This window comes from Gossypium arboreum, chromosome 4 (assembly GCF_025698485.1).
Source record: "Gossypium arboreum isolate Shixiya-1 chromosome 4, ASM2569848v2, whole genome shotgun sequence".
In the NCBI taxonomy this organism is placed as follows: domain Eukaryota; kingdom Viridiplantae; phylum Streptophyta; class Magnoliopsida; order Malvales; family Malvaceae; genus Gossypium; species Gossypium arboreum.
In genome coordinates, this window is record NC_069073.1 from 13,087,317 (window position 1) to 13,096,368 (window position 9,052).

Sequence of the window (9,052 nt, forward strand, 5' to 3'; positions counted from 1 at the left end):
TACCACATAAATCTCTTCCTTTAATAATTTATTGAGGAAAGCATTCTTGACATCCATCTATTACAATTTGATGTCAAGATAAGTAGTCACAACAGGCAACATCCTGATAGCGTCAAGTCTTGCCACCAGTGCAAATATCTCCTCGAAATCAATTCCTTTTACTTGAGCGTACTCATGTGTTACTATCCTTGCTTTGTTTCTTGTTATGTTCCCTTACTTATGTAACGACCTGGAACTTAGTGGTACTAGAAAATGTGGTTTTGGAACCCCGATTACGTAAATCAAATGTGTAAATATTTTTATTAAATATTTATAGAGTTATATTAGAAGTAAATTGAATTTTGATTCGGTAATTTTGTTGAATTAGTGCTTAATCTAAGTACAAGGACTAAAATGTAAAACTATCAAAAGTGTAATTTCATAAGGAATCTTTAATTAGAACTCATGTAAGGGACTTATAAAGTAAATATACCCTTAATATGTATATAGTGGCCGGTTACAGAATTAAAAACATGTATGTTTTTATGTTTTAAACATTAATTAAATATAATAGCAAAAATAAAATGAAAATAAAATATGATTAAACAAGTTGCTGGAGAAAGAAACAAATTTTATTCACCTTTCTTCATGAAAAATTCACACCAAACAGGGGAGAAGAAGAACTCAACGTATGGCTAGGGTTGTTTAAGTTTCAAGCTTCAATTGGTTAGTGCAATTTAGTCATTTTCTTGTAATTTTTATGTTTTCGGAATTTCGGTAGCTTGGGCTAGCTGACCCATGTTTTATTTTTTAGTACTATTAAAGATTGAGAAAGTTATCATGGATGAATAGTTGAAATTCTAGGATTAGTTTTATAGATTTTAAAACTAGAGTTGAAAAAGCACTAAATTGTAAAACCGATTGATGATTTTTTGAAATAGGGACTAAAATGAAAAAATTGAATTTAGTGGTAAAAATGTGAAATAGGAAGTTAAATTAGGCATAGAATGAAATTCGTATAAAAATTGGAGGTTAAATTTTAAAGTTAAGCTAGTCAAAGTTTTAGGGACTAAATTGAATAATATGAAAAAGTTTCATAATTTAGAAATTGAATGTGAAAATGGCTATACATTGATGATTTTAGGTGTTGTTTTTAATTTGTAGCTAAGGTTGACCCGAATTCCTCGAAAAAGAAAGGAAAATATAAAGTTTTTGACGAATAGCTTAGAGTTTACGGTTTGTATTTCTATAATCCAAACTACTTGTAAATTGATGCACTTTGAACTATTGTGGCATGGTAAGAAATTAAGGTGATGCATTTTAACATGATAAGCTTTTATGGGATTGAATTGAATTGATTGATGATTTTGAGAACTAAATTGAATATATTTAAAAAATGTGGGTATTTATATAAATTTGAAAATTAAGCATATATTGAAATGATGGTTGTTGCTATATATGTTGGATAAGTGTGTTCATAAAGAGATAAATGTGAAATACGATATTGGATGGTAATAAAATATGAAACAAATACCTATTAACGGTCCGGGCAAAGTCAGATATAGTTGGTATGTCATAGGATATGAATAGTTTAGGGATTAGTTCGACTACGAGTCAATAAGGTATTGGGTGCCAATTTGCTTTGGTTTAACCGATGAGACACTGGATGTTAACTTACTTACAACGTTGGGAGTAACTATTTGCTTCAGATTTATCCGATAAGGCACTGGGTGCCAAACTGGTGGGTTGGTTGGATCCGTGTATCCATCAGTGTCCGATCGTGTTAATAGAGAAATAAACAGTAAAATAGAGGTAATGACATTGAAATGGTAGATAATATTGAAATAGTAATTGATACTGAAATGGAAATGAAATGTGGAATGGAACATGAAATGGTGGATTGAACCATGAATATTGATTTTATATGATCAATGAACTCTTGATTTGAGAAATTGAAATGAAATGTGCCATTACATTAGTTGAATTAGCAAATGACTTATGAAATGTGATTGTCATGTTTTAATGTTAGTATAAAGAGCTTGTTGTGATTAATGATTATGTGAACTAGCTTATTAGACTTACTGATGACATCAAAAACTAACTAAAATACGACAAAGGCAAGAGTACCTATCAAATGGTAGTATAGCTACAGTGAGTAGGAATATCCTATCCACGAGGACTAAAAGTACTAGTAATTACTATCTTTTTATTATCTAGCCAATAAATTGAAGGGTTGTTTTTAATCTAAAATTAAATTAAACTAATTACTAAGCGACAGAGAGCGAATTGGGAAAATAATTGAAGAAAACATATGAGAGAGACAATACCCAGGAAAGAATCCACCTAAACTTCACTTATTATTCTAAATCTGAAGTAAATGATTTATTCATTTGACTTGATCCATAGAAATCCCTAAATTATATTAATATATCTTTCGAGAGTAAAAATAACTAACTCTTGATTGATTAATTGAAATCTCTTTCTAATCAAAACCCCTATCGTTGCATTAACTCGATCTATGGATTCCCCTATTAGATTTAACTCTAATCCGGTAGATTTATGTCGTCCTATTTCTATGATTGCATGCAACTCCACTCAATTATGACAGATCTACTTTTAAAGAGGGACTTTTGCTCCATTGAATAAGCACATCAATCACGAATTAATATCCTGAAAACATTAAACATGAAGGTAAGTAAACATAATTGAGATCAAGAACAAATATTTATCCTGTACTTTAGAAAAATCAAATAATAAGATCTATCATAAGTTTCATCTTTTTTAGGTATTTAAGGAATTTAGTTCATACTTGGAAAGGAAAACATCTCTAAAATAGGAAAAAAAATAGAATATAAAGAAACCCAAAAAACTTCTAAAGAAATTGAATGGAGATCTTTAGTCTTGAAGGAGATCCTGCTTCTGAGTTGAGTCTGTCAGCGTTCTTTGAGTAATTTCTGCATTCTACTCTGCGTGCCCCCCTTAGGTCCTCTTCTAGTGTGTTTTTATAAACTTTAGAAGTTCACAAAACCCTAAAAATTGGGTTTTTTCACGTAACAGTGAAGCGGGGTGCGAAATCGACACAGACTGGCACATGTGCGTATGGCCAGCCCGTGTGGAAATGCCTAAGCCGTGTGGATCCTAGAAATAGCTCTTTTTGCCCAATTTTGGCTCGTTTTTTTCTCCTTTCACTCCCCTATGCTCACCTAAGTATAGAAACATGAATTTAAAAGATTAGGAGCATCAAATTCACTAATTCATACAATAAATCATCCAAAAATGAATCAAGAATGAGATTAAAAACATGTTACTTTTATGGCTTATCAAATATCCCCACACTTAAGCATTTGCTTGTCCTCAAGCAAAATCCTCAACTCACAATTAAAATTAACCTTTCTCAACTTGTAATCCTCATCAATAATGTTTTGTCATAATTCAAAAATAATCACACATTGATAATTCAACTAAAAGAGCCCTAAAGATTCAAACAATCTAAGTCACATTTTTTTAAGACATGAAAACATATGTATCTCCCCTTATTTAAGTAATCACCTTTAATTTAAAATTGATAAGATTTTACATCCTCCCTAAAGATTCATTCAAATCACTCAAAGTGTTTAAGGTTCAAAAATTAAGCACTCAAAAGTCAATTATGAAAAGTCATTACCATAGGCTTGCATGAAAATCAAATCTCCACCACTATAAAATGATATAATACACAAATCAAAAGGTCTTTAAAGGGTTGTAATGGGGCTTCAGTTAAAGGTGTGGATAAAGGTTGAAAAAGTAGGTTAGAATCGAGATCGAATTGATAAATTACCTAACTAGAAAAATAAACTAATGCTGAATAAGTACATCAATCAAAATTATTAAAGAATAACACGAGCTTCTTCTCAGAATATGAAATTAACTACTTAATCTCAAAAACATAGAACTAGTAATAATCAACATAAATATATTTTTTTTCATTTTTTTTCATTTGTTTTGAGAACAATGGATAATAAGAGAAATTTTAACAACTGAAACAAAAGAACATAGTTAAGCAACTAACCAAATCAAATCTCGACAAAAAGGGAGTCAATAAAATGGGAAACAATTTTCAATGAATTAAAAATGAGTTATGGGTTAATATTAATGGGTAAATCAAGAAACGGTTTGTTAGGCTTAAAGGAGATTCACTAAGGGTTAATTATGAAGGTAGACTTATGGGATAAATGGGCTAAAACCTAGGTGCCTTTATCATCTCTGTATATCAAATCAAAGGTGTGGTCTCGACATGTATAATCGAAGCAAGTTCTAGAATAACCAATCAGTATTGACACACTCATAACCAATAATAGAATAGCAAGAAAAGTGTATGCTCTAAAGGCTCAAAATCTCACACAAATTATGGTTTTTGATGTTAATCTTGCAAATCTCAAACTTCAAGGTAATACTTCAATTTAAGGAATCAACCTAAAATTTTTAATTTTGAAAATAGACTTATCATGCTTGATTCTCTAGTGTCTTAAAGTTTAAACAATCAATGCACAATTACCTATAAATTTAATCTAAAACACATCAATGATAATCATAAATCAATAAGAATTCATTCTAATAGTAATGTGAGAAAATTACTTAAAACACAAGACATATTTTAGGGATTTTCTAATAATTCTATAAATAACCTCCCCACACTTAAGATGTACATTTTCCTCAATGTACAAACATATATAATCACAGTATAAACATAATATCATAAGAGAGGGATAAAACTGAAACTGCCCTGAATATTGGATGAAATCTTCAAGTAGTGAAAAGCGAAATTGCAGTCAAATCTAAATGTAACTCATGATTCTGAGCAAAGTAACAAGAAAATAAACACAAATAATAAAGAAGATTAAGGGTTTATAACTCGATTAGAAACAACCATAAATATTTCAAAAGATAATAATGAAAATAAGTTGAAGAAAATAAAAAAATAAAAGAACTAAAACAAAATTAAAAAGAAAGATAAAATAATAATAATAATAATAATAATAATAATAATAATAATAATAATAATAATAATAAACTCAATGATACCAGTAAACTTAAAGGTAATTGTAATGGTAATAGTAAAAAACGAAAAAATAAAATAGAAATAGCAAAATAAAAATAAAATATATATATATATATATAAATTAAAAATATAAAAATTAAAAATATAAGTATAAGAATAATAAATTAATTAATTAATTAATTAGTAAAATAAAATTAATAATAAATAAAATAAAATTGGGGTGATTAACCCAGTTTTCACATGGCCATGGACATGCCCGTGTGTCCAGGCCGTGTGGGTCACATGGCCATGTGCCACACCATGTGTGTTTTCCTTTACTTCTTCCACGCCCATGTGAGATCCCACATGCCTGTGTGGTCAGGCTGTGTAGGTCACACGGCTGTGTACCTTACCCGTGTAACTCTCTGACTTTGAAAAAAATTAGCTCCAGGTTTCACATGGCCTAAGACACGCTCGTGTGTCCAAGCAGTGTGGGTCACATGGCCATGTCGTCTGGCCGTGTGTGTTTTCCTTCACTTCTCCCACGCCTATGTGAGATCTCACACGCCCGTGTGGGTCAAAAACACACTTTTTTTTTTAGATTTTGAAAACTAATTAATTGTTTTAAAAAAATATCATGAAATAACGTTAAGAAAATTAGCAGTGTTAACACTCGGGTTGCCTCCCAATAAGTGCTTATTTAAAGTCTAAGTTCGACTTACCTTGTATTCGCACTATTACGGTGGTTTACGGAGTCAAAACTCCTCTTTCTCGCTGTCAATTCTATTATCAACATAAGGTTTTAGTCGAGTAATATTTACCTTGAAAATGTCAAATTTAGAATGATTTACCTCAATTGTACCGTATGGAAAAATATTCAGTACCATAAAAGGAGTTGCTCTGTTTCCATTAAGCTCTGAAGTGATAAATCGAGGGTCTGTTTTATCCAACAACACCTGATCGCCAACCTTAACTTGGTTTGTCCCATCCTTAAGCTCGTCATTGAGTCGCTTTGGTTCATCATGTATTCTAGGTTTCTCCTTGACTTGTGTCCGCCATTTATCTAGTTCATCGATTTGTAATCTTCTTTCTTCATGGTTTGTTCTGTTTTTGTCATGTAAACTGGACTGCGGCTCTGTCACATTTTCCCGAGGTGTTTCTTGCAAAGAATGTTGAGCCACAAGGTTATTAACATTAACAGAACTCGTAATATCATCTCAATCACTAGATATCCTAACAGAGTCATGAGCTTGGAGTTTAATCGTGTCATCACCTACACGAAATATTAACTTACCTGTACCAACATCTATGATAGTTCTAGCAGTTGCTAAAAAGGGTCGTCTTAAAATCAACGGTACGTCACTATCCTCATCCATGTCTAAAACAACAAAATCAACTGGGAAAATAAATTTATCAATTTTGACGAGTACATCTCCAACAATACCTCTAGGAAATCTAATTGTTCTATCTACCAATTGGATGCTCATCCTAGTTTGTTTAGGTTTCCCAAGACCTAGTTGCTTAAACATTTTGTAGGGCATGACATTAATACTAGCCCCTAAATCATCCAAAGCATTATTAACACTTAAACTACCAATTAAACAAGGAATAGTAAAACTCCCTGGATCTTTCAATTTGTTGGGTAGTTTATTCTGTAAAATGGCTGAGCACACTACATTTAGTTTCATGTGCAATGAATCATCTAACTTCCTCTTATTTGATAAAATCTCCTTTCAAAATTTAACGAAATTTGGCATCTACAAAAAAGCTTCAATAAACGGTAAGTTAATATATAATTTTTTCAACAATTTAAGGAATTTACCGAATTGTTCGTTTGTGTGGTTTTTCCTTGTCGCATTTGGATATGGCACACGAGGTTTATATTCCTTACCGACTGAATCTTTCTTATTTTGGCTTACCTCAACCTTACCATTACTTACCATAGTTTCTTGCCTCAGTTCAGATTCAGATTCAGTTAACCCTTCTTCATCTCGAACACTGATCGTATAAAGATGCTCTCTTAGGTTAGTTTTTGTGTTGCTTGGCAAGCTACCTTGCGGTTGTTCTGAAATCATCTTTGCTAATTGACCAGTTTTATTCTCAAGCCTTTGAATCAACGCTTGTTGATTTTTGAGTGTTGTTTTGGTGTTTTGGAAATGAGTTTGTGACACCACAATAAACTTTTCCAACATCTCCTCAAGGTTCGACTTTTTCTCCTATTGGTAAGATAGTCGAAAGCCCAGAAGGGGTTGTGTTCTTTGATTTCCTTGACCACCCCAAGAGAAGTTTGGATGGCTCCTCTTTGGATGGTTCCTCTAACCTACATTATAAGTGTTACTATAAGGATTATTCTGAGGTCTAGAATTATTACCCATATAGTTAACTTGTTTGTCTTCTGTGCTTAGGTTGTAGGATCGATTTTCTGGATGGTTCCCTCCTTCATTTGCGATATATTGCATCAACGGATGTACCTGCGTAGAACCATATAAACCATCAATCTTTTTATTCAAAAGTTCTACCTAATTTGACAATATGGTGACTGTATTTTCCTCATGACTTGCCACTGATAATTATTTAGTGACATCTCCTCTATAAACACATAAGCCTCCTCAGGTGTTTTATTATTTAAAGTCCCACGTACGGATGCATCGATCAATTACCTAGTTGAGGGGTTCAAACTGTTGTAGAAAGTTTGAACCTGTAGCCATAGAGGTAACCCATGGTGAGGGCACCTTCTCAATAAATCCTTATACCTCTCATATGCATCATATAAAGTCTCTAGATCCATTTTCACGAAGAAAGAGATATCATTTGGCTGTCTTAGCTGGTGGAAAGTACTTCAACAAGAATTTTTCGGTCATTTGCTCCCATGTAGTGATAGAACCTCGTGGTAGGGAGTTCAATCACTATTTAGCCTTATTTCTCAATGAAAAGGGAAACAACCGAAGGCAAATGACATCATCAAAAACACAATTAATTTTAAAAGTGTCGCAAAATTCCAAGAAATTAGCCAAATGAGCATTTAGGTCTTCGTCCTGCAAACCATCATACTGAACAAACTGTTGAATCATTTGAATAGTGTTAGGTTTCAGTTCAAAATTATTTGCAGCAACAATAGGTCTAACAATACTCGATTCAGCCCTAGTTAAATTGGGCTTGGCATAATCGTACATAGTAAGTGGAGCAGATTCAGATTTACAGGATTTACAGCAACCACAGGAGGTAGCTGATTATTATGATTTTCTGTCATCTCCTCGGTATTAATAACAATGTCCTCTTGCTTTTCTATTGTACTCTATCGACTCTGCCTCGTTACTCTATGGTTTTTGCGAGTTGTACTTTCGATCTCACTGTCGAGTACTAGAGGTCCTGATAGGTTTCTTCTAGTCATAAACTAAAGGAACCTGCCAGAAGAAAATAAAAGAAAAATTAGTAAATTAAAGTAAAAATAAGAAAATGGTTAAAGTAATAAAAATTCAGTGTTCCTAATATTTTAATCCCCGAAAACGATGACAAAAACTTGATGACGTCACAAAATAACTAAAATACGACAAAGGCAAGTGCACCTATCGAATGGTAGTATAGTGATGGTCTCTAAACTAACTAAAAATTTCAACTAAGGCAAGCGCACCTATCAAACAGTAGTATAGTTGTAGTGAGATCAGAAATATCGTATCCATAAGGACTAAAAGTATTAGTAATTACTATCTTTTTATTAGCTAGCTTAAAAATTAAACTAAGATTAACTATTTAATTAACTAAGAACACGACAGAGATAAAAGTTGGAAAATACTTTTGGAAAACAGATAGAAAAGACAATACCCAAGGAAGAATCCGCCTAGACTTCACTTATTACTTCTGAATTAGACGATTTAATCACTTGACTTAATCCGTAGAAATCCCTGATTTATGTTAATATCTCTCTCGTGACTAAAAACAACTAACTCTAGGTTGATTAATTGAAATCTCTTTCTAATTAAAACCCCTATTGTCGTACTGACTTGATCTATGGATTCCCTTATTAGATTTGACTCTAATCCAGCATATTTATGTTGT

The 9,052-nt window shown here is 32.2% G+C and overlaps 1 non-coding gene across 1 annotated transcript; it reads left to right on the top strand.

Annotated features, from left to right (window-relative positions):
* The first annotated feature begins 7,710 nt into the window (after positions 1-7,710).
* Positions 7,711-7,817, top strand: LOC128292517 (small nucleolar RNA R71). Its single transcript, XR_008282502.1, has one exon. It is a non-coding gene; the product is annotated as a small nucleolar RNA R71 (small nucleolar RNA).
* The last annotated feature ends 1,235 nt before the right edge of the window (positions 7,818-9,052 follow it).